Genomic DNA, 13,256 nt, shown 5'->3' with positions numbered 1-13,256 from the left:
CTAGAGCAAGTCACAAACCTTTGTGATTCAAACACAGAAGCAAGTATGTAGCCCCCACTAACGACACTAAACACGTTTTCCACTGTGTGTGACAGAAAAGGAAAATTCAGATTGTGTTTATGGTAACATCTTGGCAAGCTTCCTTCTTCCAAAGCCTTCTCTCCTTAGTAAGAAGTAGTACCATATTCACAGCTATTCTGCTCTGTAGGACAAGTCTGCAGGGGTTGCTCCAGCTCAAACCACAACACATGGCCCTGCTGTCCTACAAGATATCCCACTGACACCTCACCACATGGCAGCTAGGACATCCTCAGCTCTTGGATCTCCACAAGTCTGTGACCATTTGACACTCACCTCCCCACACTTGGGACTCCACAACACAGCCCTACATACTGGGCCCTGTCCACTACAGCTCCAGGGCATTTCCACTCACGTCCCAGTTTAAAATCATGCCACAGCACTGGAGAGCTATTATCATGCCAGAGAGCTATTATCATTGAATTTGCCTTGTAACCATGACACCAGCATGGCAAAATTCTAGTCTGTTTTTATACAGCAATAGCCTTTAAAAAAAAAAACAAAAAAAAACCCCAACACAAACCAAACCAAACCCCAAACACCCCCCCCTCCCCCCGATTTGTTTTTATTCATTCTACCACATAGATAGCAAATTGCCAGCAAATTAATACTAAGGTCAAATTCATGTCAAGTTCAGTCCAAAGACCGTAGCCTTGATACCTGCCAGTATAAGTATTTCTGTTTCACTAAAAACATATGTGGATAAATATTCTAAGTAAAAGGGTTCCCCACAGACTGAATTGACAATTAAGGTGCTTACTCACAGCTTTCACAAAGCACTGTTAAATGAAGTGTTCTTCCTGGTGCCCCTGCCTGTATCACTATGCTGTTTACAGGAAATATTTTTCCAAACAGTTTCCTTACCCTGTTAAGAGTTACCTGAAGTACACTGCATAACTTCCTTGCTGAAATCCCTGACCACCATTCATGATTATGAACAATGTAGCTCAATTATCTCTGACAGCTCCAACAACATTCCAACTGAAAAAGCATCATAATATTGAATGTTTTAACCCTAGTTTAGTGTTTGCCAGCTAGGCAAGAGATGCGAAATCATTATCATTAGTTGGTTAAACTACTTCTTCAGCTTTCATAATCCTAGTCACTGCTACTCTGGAACATGTAATCTTGTTGACTAACTTTCACTAGTGACCTGGTATGTTTTTCATGCTTTGTTGCAAGGGGGTTTTGGGGGTTTGGTTTTTTTTGTTGTTGTTGTTTTGTTGTTTGGGGTTTTTTTAATTAAAAACACACCACTTCCCAACATCCACAATTCAGGGAGCTATGGAATCTTTTGTAAGAAGAGTAACAGGTTTTGCTAAAATTAACAATCAGCAAAGCAGACTAGGTAGGTTAGATGATGAACAAAACTTTTTTTTTTTTTCTTTTAATGTTCTGGTAATGCAGTGACATCAAGATGCCAACGAAGCAATGAAGACCTGCCGTGGCTGTCAAAAACAGTTCTGGGCATACATGACAGGTAGTTTTAAAACCCTAAGAAAAGTGCAGTTCTTGGTTTTTCAGGCTAGAGTGTACAAAAAAAAAAAAAAAGGTTCAAATGCCTTCTACTTCTCCAGACATGGGAAGTACCGACTGTCACAGCAGACTGGAGGCACTGCCCAGGGCTCTGGGGAGCAGGCACCCCTCCTGCCAAAGCAGACAGCTGACTGCAAGAAAGACTGTCACACCAGGTGGGAAGTCCACAGATTTTAGAGGCTGAAGATTTTTAGGGCAAAACAATTGGCATGAAAATGAATAGGGAATGACTCTTCACAGTGTTCATTAAAAGCAAAACAAGGTGGACGAACGTGAAATTAGTGGAAGTCACATGGCAGTTCTTCACACAATGTGCAGGATGTTGTGAAACCTAGAAGTTTGTCTTGCTTCAAGAAATGCCTGAATAAATTCATAAGTAGAAAACCTCTGGGGTAGTATTAAATATAAAGATACCATGTCTAGCCCTGAGATACAAATCATGGGAAACTGGTGAAGTACACGAGAGAAACACCATTCTGTGCTTGCCTCATCCCAGGCGTTTGCTTTCAGAAGCTGACAGAGAAAGGTCATTAGATTAGACAAACCTTTCATCTGAGGTGGACAATCTTTTCTTATGTTCCTATGAAAGAAGGGGACAAGAGTTTTATTCATTTGTGGCCACAGAATTAAGGAGCCATTTTCCCAGATATAGGGGAAATGCATCCCTCTACATTCCTAGAGGGCATTACAGCTACACTGCTGCTTACATACTCCAACTGCTGGCATGCAGATATTAATTTCTCAGGCTAGCAATTGCAAAGATAGCACAAAAGAGGACTGAGTTCCTTCTAATATACAATCAGGAGCTCACCAATTATAGACCAGTTACACTTTTGCAAATCAATCAAGGACAGCAGGATGGCACAATTCTCATGGAGATGAGAAATATTATATGTAAGGCTGGGACTATTAAAGAAACAGCTGAAACCGATTTCTTGTGAAATTGTTTTGGTGTTTCTAACCAGATCTGACCAGATTACAACTGCTGCATGGAAAGAAAACATTCAACAAGGCTTCAAAAGCTTAGGCTAAGCTCAACAAGAGGGAAAATAACTTCCTTACTATAAAGTAAGAATACTGAAAATGGAAAGTCTGATAGTACATATGGAACCACCTAATGCCATTTTTAGAATTATGTTTCACAAGAGAGACCACTGTAAAGCAATTTGCCCAAGAGCATACCGTGAGTCAGTGCTAGAATGACAATACTTTTAATCAGTTTCTTATGAAGCCTGTAATAACATGTTGAAAGTCATAGGCTGACTTAACTTTCAGCAAAATGATTTGCTAAGCAGTTTTCAATACCTTGTCATGTAACCTACAGCTACAGAGAGGCTCAGCATCACTATTCCAGTGGGAAATACTTTTGATGGCAGGAACTGCTGTATGAACATTTCATTCTGCTTCAGGAAAGATAAGCAATTCGCAGGAGATGCAAAATGCTATTTTCTAGAAGTATATGAAGCCTTGAAGTTATTATGAAGAACAGCTATGGAGAACTGAACAGACTGACAGAAGTTCAGAAAACACTTCACTAGGGACTAAGTCTTCCCATCCAGCCCAGAGGGCACGTCTCCAGTAATTGTCAGAAATGAGGCTTCACCAGCTGCCAACAAGAAAGGTTTCCTTTTACATGCTTCCATAACAAGGCTCCAGTGCAGGTTTCACTTGAAGCAAACAAGATTTTTTAATGAGCCATTTGATCAAAATAATTTAGTTGGTTTAAGGGAGTTTTGCCAAGAAAAGGACAGCTGAAGGTAAAAAACTTTATTCCTTATGTAATGTAATAACATGGTTTTCTCCAGAAAAAAAAAAGCTTTTCTAGTCAATTCCTTATGTAGACAGCACCTAAGACTTATACTGTAACACAAATACACATCATAGCCCTCAGACTATTTTGTGGCAGGCTTTCTTTCTGCTGACAGATGAACCAAACAAAATTCTAATCCTCCTGAGCCTTTGTATTGTTGTTGTTCTGGTATTCAAAGCATTTAAGTGAAAATTCTATTAATATAGTATTAATAAAAAAGACAAAAGTAATATTAACATCACAATTTCTAGTTATTGAAGTGTCTGAAAATTCCCCAACTGCAGAACTCTGGCTTCTAGGCTCTCTGTTGAAAACTTCATGCCATTCTGCTTCTCATTGAAGAATGTACTATGGCTGCACAAAGGCATCCATGATCACAGCATTTTGTTGCATTACCAGTCTTCCTGTGACGTCTGCTCATGTGTTTGACCAGCAGAGATTGGGACTCCTTTCTCCAGGCCTGCTGCAACCCCTTGTGAATACCAATAAAGAGGAAAACAGAGCACAAGCTCCAGGGCTATTTTTATGCTTCAGAATTTGCAGGAAAACCCAGAAGTCTCTTAGCAAGACCCACAGTACTGCTGAATACTTCACAATTAGTGTCTTTAAGAGATCACTTACCCTCATAACTCCATTGGAGTTTTGTCAAACAGGGACAAAATTAATAAAAATTGTTGCAAGTATAATTTTTGATAATATGACTGAATGAAGCATGAAGGAAAGCAGCAATATGTGTTCTCAAATGCTGCATTAGATACAAATACTTGATGCCCTCACATCCAAAGAAAAAGGCTCTGATTTCCTAGGAAATCAGTCGGACTGCTTCCACAAATTGCCAAACAGAGCAGTAAAAAACCTTAACTGAGGCTGTAAAGCACTGCCTGTTGCCATCAGCCTGTTGAAGGCTCAGGGCTCTGCGTGTCTCTGAAAACATCTTAAATCCTTACGCAGTTGCACAGCCTGCCTTACAATAACCACTACAATGCTACCTTGGTGACTCTCTAATCCACTTGAAATAGTTCATCCAAGAGACATGAAGATTATCTAACATAACTACTGGATGGATTTAACATAACCTGCACATAACTGGGTACATAAAAACAGCAGCTCCCATGCTGCGATTAGATTCAACACAGTTCTTGTAGAGCTAAACAGAGATTAGGCCCAACATGGGAAAAAATGCATACAGGGTTCTGGTACCAACCAGATTGTTTTGACCACAAGCATCTAAAATATTATGAAAGCTTTATTCTGTCTCATGACTCTTTGTATGACTCAGTTTCCAGGACTGACTACCATTTCTAAATTTGATCAACTTTTTCAAGCTCAGAGTCAACTTCAGACTCCAGGCACCTGACAATATATCTCCTAGAAAAAAAAAATAAACTTAACTCAAGGGAGACTCTGACCTTTGTTGTGTTAGGGGGAGCTTTGTCATAACAGCCTCTCCAGTTTTCTGACTTTTCAAGGAGTTAAACAGTCATCTTTTTTATGTCTAGTGAATAGAGATATCTCAGAGAGGTATTTGATCTACAGCACAGTCTATCACAGAAACTCTATTCAGCCTATTGAAGCCTGTTTGCATCCAGTGGAAGGGTACAGAAGCCAGAACAGATCCTCAACCAATTTCTTTACAGTGCTCTGACCTGGATGAATTTAAGCTTCATAAAATAGACTTGGGGGGGGGGTCTGCATTTACTGAAATGCTCCCCTGGTAGAAATGGATGCAGGTCTGATGTTTAGAAACCCATGAAGTCAGAGATTCTTCCATTTAGTTTATTGAGCTTTTAGTCAAATACTACAAACATTAGCAAATGACAGTCCGGGTTTAAAGACAAGAGCTCTTATTCAGGTCCCTCTTAATTAATACAGAGGATACAAGCACAGGAAATATGGGAAGAGCCAACAGGTTCAGATTCCTGCTGGCAATTGCGGGAAGAATGCAGATACCTTCCTCACTCTTACCATCATACAAGACAAGAACAAAATCCCAGTCCCCACAAAAAAAACCCATGAAAATCTTCACTGAACCGTTCTATAGGGAAACCCTTCCTGATGGCAGATATGATAATGTGTTTATTTAGAATCATAAAATGGTTTGGGTAGGAAGGGACCTTAAAGATCATCAAGTTCCAAACCCCCTGCCATGGGCAGGGACACCTTCCACTAGAGCAGGTTGCTCAAAGCCCCATCCAACCTGGCCTTGAACACTTCCAGGGATGGGGCATCCACAGCCTCTCTGGGCAACCTGTTCCAGCACCTTCACCACTCTCACAGTAAAGAAATTTTTCCTAATTACTAATCTAAATCTACCCCCTTTCAGTCTAAAGCCATTATCCCTTGTCCTATCACTACATGCCCTTGGAAAAAGTCCCTCTCCAGCTTTCCTGCTATAAGATCTTCCTGGAGCCTTCTCTTCTCCAGGCTGAACAATCCCAACTCTCTCAGCCTGTCTTCATAGGAGAGGTGCTCCTGCCCCGATCATCTTCATGGCCCCCCTCTGGACTCGCTCCAACAGGTCCTTCTTAAGTCAGTGGCTCCAGAGCTGAACGCAGTACTCCAGGTGGTGTCTCAGGGGAGCAGAGTAGAGGGGTAGAATCACCTCCATCAACCTGCTAGCCACACTTCTCAATGCAGCCCAGAATGCAACTGGCTTTCTGGACTGCGAGCACACACTGCTGGCTCACATTCAGTTTTCATCCACTAATACCCCCAAGTCCTTCTCCTCAGGGCTGCTCTCAATCCACTCATTGCCCAGCCTGTATTTGTGCTTGGGCTTGCCTCAATCCACATGCAGAACCTTCTGCTTGGCCTTGTTTAACTTCATGAGATTCACACAAGCCCACCTCTCAAGGTCCCTCTGGATGGCATCCCTTCCCTCCAGGGTGTCAACCGCACCACACAGCTTAGTATCATTGGCAAACTTGCTGACAGTGCACTCGATCCCACTGTCTACGTTGCCAAAGATATTAAACAGCACTGGTCCCAATACCAACCCCTGAGGAACACCACTTGTCACTAGTCTCCACTTGGACATCAAGCTGTTGACTGCAACTCTGAGTGCAGCCATCCAGCCAATTCCTTATCCATGAAGTGATCCATCCATCAAATCCATGTCTCTCCAATTTAGAGACAAGGATGTTGTGTGGGACAGTATCAAATGCCTTGCACAAGTCCAGGTAGATGATGTCCTTTGCTCTTCCCTTATCCACCGATGCTGTAACCCCATTGTAGAAGGCGACCAAATTTGTCAGGCATGATTTGCTCTTAGTGAAGCCATGTTGGCTGTCACCAATTACCTCCTCATTTTCCATGTGCCCTAGCATAGTTTCCAGAAGGATCTGCTCCATGATCTTGCTGGGCACAGAGGTGAGACTGGCTGGCCTGTAGTTCCCCAGGTGTTCCTTTTTTTCCCTTTTTAAAAATGGGGTTTATGTTTCCCCTCTTCCAGTCAGGGCAGACTTCCCCAAATTGCCACAACTTCTCAAATATAATGGGTAGTGGCTTAGCCACTTCATCCGCCAGTTCCCTCAGGACCCGTGGATCCACCTCATCAGGTCCCATGGACTTATGCGCCTTCATGTTCCTTAGATGGTCTCAAACCTGATCTTCTCCTGCAGTGGACAGTTTATTTTCCCAGTCCCTGCCTTTGCCTTCTGTGACTTGGGTGGTGCAGCTGGAGCACTAGCTGGTGAAGACCGTGGCAAACAGGGCCAATGTTTTCCCTAGTCTTCCTTTTAACACCAACATAGCTATAGAAGCTTTTCTTGTTTCCCTTAACATCCATAGCCAGATTTAATTATATCAGGGCTTTGGCTTTCCTAACCTCATCCCTGGCTGCTCTGACAGTTTCTCTGTATTCTCCCCAGCCTACCTGTCCTTGCTGCCACTCTCTGTATGCTTCTTTTTTGTGTTTGGGTTTGTCCAGGAACTCCTTGTTCATCCACACAGGCCTCCTGGCATTTTTTGCCTGACTTTCTCTGTTAGGATGCCTCACTCCTGAGCTCGGAGGAGATGATCCTTCAATATTAACCAGCTTTCCGGGCCCCTCTTCCCTGCAGGGCTGTATCCCATGGCAGTCCCAGAAGAGTCCAAAGTCTGCTCTCCTGAAGTCCAGGGTAGCAAGCTTGCTCTGCACCCTCCTCACTGCCCTAAAGATCTTGAACTCCACTGTGCAATGGCAGAGTTACTTTGTTTCATGATAGCACCTAGAGACCTCAAACAGGTATCAAGGATTTAGTGTAGTGTAGTATGTACCATAAACACATAGCAACAAAGTAGCCCCTGAGCCTAGGAAAATACACATTTATATTTGGAGAAAATACATAGTTCACTAAAATATCACTGCAAGACACATCTTAGACACGTTTCCATACCTCAGAGATAAAGATGCCCAATTCAAATATTAACTGCCAGTCTCAAAACAGAGGTATTTATACAGATATGCTTTTGTTAAGTTTCAAGCACATTTATAGAGTTCTGTAATTAAAAAGAAACCTAGACTTTCAGCTCAACTCGAAAGCACGACTGAACATATGCAAGGCAAAATCCATTCAAGCATTTGTCAATGCAGTCATTTGGTGCTGTTGGTTGCAAATCAGTGGTGTGAAGCTGCCTAGATAAAACCGATATTCTAGTGACAAATTGTTTTAAACTCCCCCAGCCACAGAGTTCAGTTACTGTGATTTATTTTAATTTAGATTTGTGTAGCAAGTACTTTGAGAACTGTGCCTAATAGACCATTAGAGTTTCCCAGATAGTTGTAGTGCTTCAGCACCTTCATCCTTCAAATGTCTTTGTTATTTTCTGCCTTCTTTCAGTGAATTTGTCTCTTGCATTGGGATGCAAGTGACATACAGGCCACATGACACCTTTGAGGATTATGCCAATTTTAAATAATAGTTTTTGGAGTCTTACTATCATGCAGATTTTCAGAGAACCAAGGTAGATTTTAGCAGGAGGTCATCACATACTGCAATACATGAAACAAGAAAATCTTTACCTAATTTGTTTCTTGTGTTCCTTTCTAGTGGACCTATCAAAATAATTTTCAGGTGACTTTTGTAAATTCCACACACTCAGAGCTGGGGTCATCATTTTCACAACAGTCAGAGATACTTGCCTGTTCTGGATCACTCCTTTCCCTCATATTTTTTTTTACAGTTGATTACTTCCCTAAGATAAAGAAACCATCCTAACTAACTTTGAAATTGCTACCTGCCAGTGTGACTCTAAGCCCATCATGTAAAAACTCACAGAAAAACAAATCAGCAGGTATAGCAAAATCCCTGCAAATCATTCATCACTATGGGAGACCCAGTATAGAACATATTTAAACCTTAAGTAATATGGACCAAGACAAGCACATGAAATTGGGCAGTTTAGAATCACAGGGCTGCTTTTAGGAATGTAAGAAATAGAAATGTTGGAACATGAAAGAACCATATCTTCAAGCTCTCGCAAACCAAACATACACCAGCTGAATCCTGGAATCTGGATGTATATAGTTCTTAATAAAACTATCCTCAGAGCACAGATAACGAAATGCAGTTCTTCCTTTCCCCTCCCAGGAGAGGTCTCACTGCATTCAAACTACTGCTTTTCAGTAAGTCAAGCAGGATTCAATTCAAACTGGCTGTCCTAGTCAATTCACTTCTTTCAGGCTAGGAGGACAGAGGCAGAGAGAACCAGGACACCAGTTTAAGTGACTGTGGAGCTGCTGCTAGTGTTTGTCAAGTCTCTCTGATGACAGACTAGATTTGTTTTGGCACCACATCTCAGAAGACTCTAAAGGCCATACAATAATCTAAACTACAGACTGTCAAACTCTTGTTAGGCTGAGTTTCTCACTAGTCCTGGAACAAGTATGACTCACCAGCAAACAGCACAAATACTTAAATGAATCTTCAGGACAGTAGTAGGAATGCATGCAGGGTACACAGTTCTTTTCAAGGGTTTGGGGTTTTAATCTTCCTACTCTATGGCTGTACAGATGAACTGGTGTCTTCATTTGCAAAATACATGTAAAAGTATAACACCAGCCTATTTTCCCCAAAAGTTACCAATTACACAACATAATACAGTAGTGATGGCTGCTATACAAAACCAATAAGGTATTCTACTATTGTTTGTATCAAACTGGAAATCTCTGAAATCAGTCTGTTCAACTGAGTCGCTGATGTTGGGGAGACAAAACACATTGTGAGACAGAACATTTTTCCTCTCATGGTAGTGGCTGTCAAGTCTAGTTCTGCACTTAAACAATTAATTGGCTGAAACATCCCTTACACCAAAAGGAGAAAAGAAATTTGGCAGTGAGAAACAATCATTACATGTGGAAAATTCACTTAGACTCATCATTAGTGCTGTGTTATTATCACCATGGTCAGAGATGTAAAAGAAAAACCTGAAAATTTGCCATGAAAAACAAAACTAGAAAAACTTTTAAATCTAATACTCCATTTCACATATTGCAAAATATAAACTTGGTTACAGCTTGGGAGTATTAAAAACTCTTCAAATCTTAAATATTTTATTTGCTCTTAACTTCCTGAAAATAACTAAGAGTACATAAAAATGATGCTAGCCTCTACTTAATTCTAATTGAAAACATAATTCTTTGTTTCCTGTTGACTCAAGACAGTAGTGCCCCCAAGTGACATTTCATTATACAATATCGTCTTGTAGCTTTGTAAAAAAACCCAACAGATTTTAATTGCTTCACACAATATTAAGAGGATAGACACTGGCAAACAAGAGTCAGACTTAAATGATATTGACATTTCTTTGAGAGGGCTTAGGGGGCAGGAAGAGGAATAATTTACGTTTTCATTTTCTAAGCATTCTGAAGCTGCCAGTTGTTGGAAATTGTAACATCAACATAAAGTTAAATTTACATCTTTTGCCAGCTACTCATCAGGCTTTTCTGCACAAACCACCTCAATATCCAGGTAGATCTTTTCTTATTTTGAGAAGGATTTCCCAGTTTTCACTTGCACTCTTTCCTCACAACCACTTTTGCTGATATTACAATAAAAAAACCTGTTTGCTAATCCTGCAAGACATTCCCCTGGAAGTGTGTGCTCTCTTGCTTCCCAGAGGTATATGATGCTTTCTAGGTTACCAGTGAGTGAAGAAACTTAAAAGCACAGATTTGGAAGTAACAGCACACAGATTGCCAGGCCTCATTAAATATAAGATCTATTTCAGGGCATGGTAATGGTTATGTTCTCATTTATTTTCCCATAAATTCTACATGTCAGAACCCATTAATATATTCTTGAAGAGTTCTAATATACAGGCTTATAATTATAACAGTGATACAAACGACTAGGAAAAATAAAGATGGCAATTAAAGTACAGGCAACTTGCTGATTTTAGTATTTAGCAGTCACTGAATGGAAGCAAATGCCACAGCCTCAGTACTGGCATCAAATATTTACTTTAATATGGTCATGTAATACACAATTCACATGTACACAGTTGTTTTGCTATTTGAATGTATGATAATCAAATGTCATATCCATGATAAAGGCTGCATTTTAAACCAAATTCCCATTACTCAGACACATAGAGTATTAATAAAAAGTGCAGAAAAAAGCATATTCAGAGAAGGTCTCATTTTGTTTAATTTGCATTTGGCTACCCATTGTAGCATACACTGCCAGATTTGTATTGTATGCTAATAAATCAATATTCAACATCCAAGATTTTCAAGAATCAGAAGTAATTCAGAAGCAAGCTAAAGGTTACTCAAGTTTAGATAACTTAAATTGTTTAAGTACTGGGTCACTCCAGATGTCCAAAAAAGCAGCATCTGAAAATTGATAGTTATTTTTAAAGTTGTTTAATTCAAACTAAATCACTATGCAGAATCAGTTACACAGACACCTTGCAGAAACAGAAATCTAAAGCTAATTATTTTTATGGAAAAAAGTTTAAAAGCTTTATACAGAAGAGAGAAGTTGTCTTTAATGTGGTGCTAGAATAGGTGATACTGCCAGAGACAGGACTGACTTTCTTCCTTATTACTCAACACATGTTCAGAAGAAAATATCTAGCCAAAAGATGATGCCAAATATACATACACACTGCAATGAGTATTGTTCTTGTAATTAATTTTTCAATAAAGTTACTAATAGTGTTGGTGTGAAGCGTAACCGCAGTTAGTTAGCATTTATAAAAGTTTTTTAAAAGCTCACTCTACAGTACTATGTAGAACTGGGGAACTGAGTCATCTGTATCATTAGTCTGTCAAACCATAAGCTTTCTTACCATTAGCCTAATTTATCCTCCACTCCTTTTATTTGTTAAATGTATTTTAAAGAATATTATAATCCAAACATGTCTCGTCTTTCAACTTGGATCCAAATGGCTAGGTCTTAATGAGACTCTGAAGCCTGAGGCTTAACAAGAAGTTAACAAGTAGCTCAAGAGCACATCAGATCAGAATATAATGTTGAAACAGATTTAGAAAAAGCACCAAAAGCAAACACTGGTACACAGCAAGCAAGCTGGCTCTTCAAGTGTAAGTAGGTGCTGCTAAGCAAAGTTGTGCTATGCTAAATAATCTAATAAAAATATAAAGAAATATTTGCTCATAATTGTTTCTATTGAAAGACATATCTGATAACCAACACAAAGTATAAAAATAATCAGTACTCTTTTTTACTCTCAACTTTAATGCACCCACTTAGTAAGATGTCACTTGGCAAAGATTTTCCTACCTGGACTGCAAAAGGTTCCTTCACACACTGAAACTTCAAAAAGTAATTCAATTTTTAATTAATCCCACTGCACAGAATACCAGAGTATGATTCTGTTAACAGACATAATTCATACAAAGATTCATATTCTTATTCCCCACAAAACAATTGTTTCAAACTATGAAATGGTTATGCACAATGATCTAAATGTATTGCTGTAAATATATAACAAGTAAAGTTAATAACGTAATAACAACTTCTAGTAGTACTCAAATACAATTACTATGGTTTCTATGGAAGATGAGTTTGATTTATGCAGTATTTCACAGACTTTAAGCCACTGTTACTTCAGCTTTATGTTGCATTTCATTCACATCAAGCTATCTTGATTCTAAAAATTATCTCTATCTATTTAGATGAATCAATGCGACACAATTTTCCCCTTCCAATTGGCATTACTTAACACCCCTTTGGTCACAGCACAGACATGTCAACATGTATGTAATACAGCAACAGTGGCTCTGCATGAAATATTAACTGCCTTTGAATCAACATAAAGAGCTTTCAGGGGCAAATTCTGCCTCTAACTACACTTCCACAAAAATGAGATTTAATACTATTTTAATACACAGAAGTGTATTTCCCTGTTACATGCTTGAAGGAGACTCCATTTCTCTCTCCTGGAGAGAGAGATTTAGTGTTCTGTTACTCCCCAGATTGCTACCCTCTACCATTCTCTTCCCCAGTCATCTTTTGGCTTCACACACATTTTCCCTCCACACTCAGCTGTATGCATCTGCCTTCAACAGCACCAATTCCTATTTTCCCTTGTTTTCTTTAATTCAAGTCCCCTCCTTGCGGCTCCCTCTATTCTTCTGCCTTTGAGCTCACTTTACTCTCCAAATTTCACTTCATGTACACACCTAGTGCCCTCCTCCTGCCTTCTTTGTCCTTTGATGGGTATTTGCAAGTCTCCCATATTTTAGGGTAGCATAAAGTTGTATATGCATAATCTCCTCTAAAATAAAGTTTCCTTTGCCTATGCTACAGTCATTTAACTCATGAAGAACACTAAGAGAAGGTGGTGATTTTTAAAAGTCAGCAAGCTTAGAAGTGTCTCTGATAGT

The 13,256-nt window shown here is 39.7% G+C and overlaps 1 protein-coding gene across 1 annotated transcript in view; it reads right to left on the bottom strand.

Annotated features, from left to right (window-relative positions):
- Window positions 1-13,256, bottom strand: part of PDE11A (phosphodiesterase 11A) — a 140,970-nt gene that overhangs the window by 109,333 nt on the left and 18,381 nt on the right. The window lies entirely within an intron of this gene.

This window comes from Buteo buteo, chromosome 5 (assembly GCF_964188355.1).
Source record: "Buteo buteo chromosome 5, bButBut1.hap1.1, whole genome shotgun sequence".
Lineage (NCBI taxonomy): Eukaryota > Metazoa > Chordata > Aves > Accipitriformes > Accipitridae > Buteo > Buteo buteo.
The sequence above is the reverse complement of the archived record's forward strand: the minus strand, read 5'-3'. Positions and strand labels throughout refer to the sequence as shown.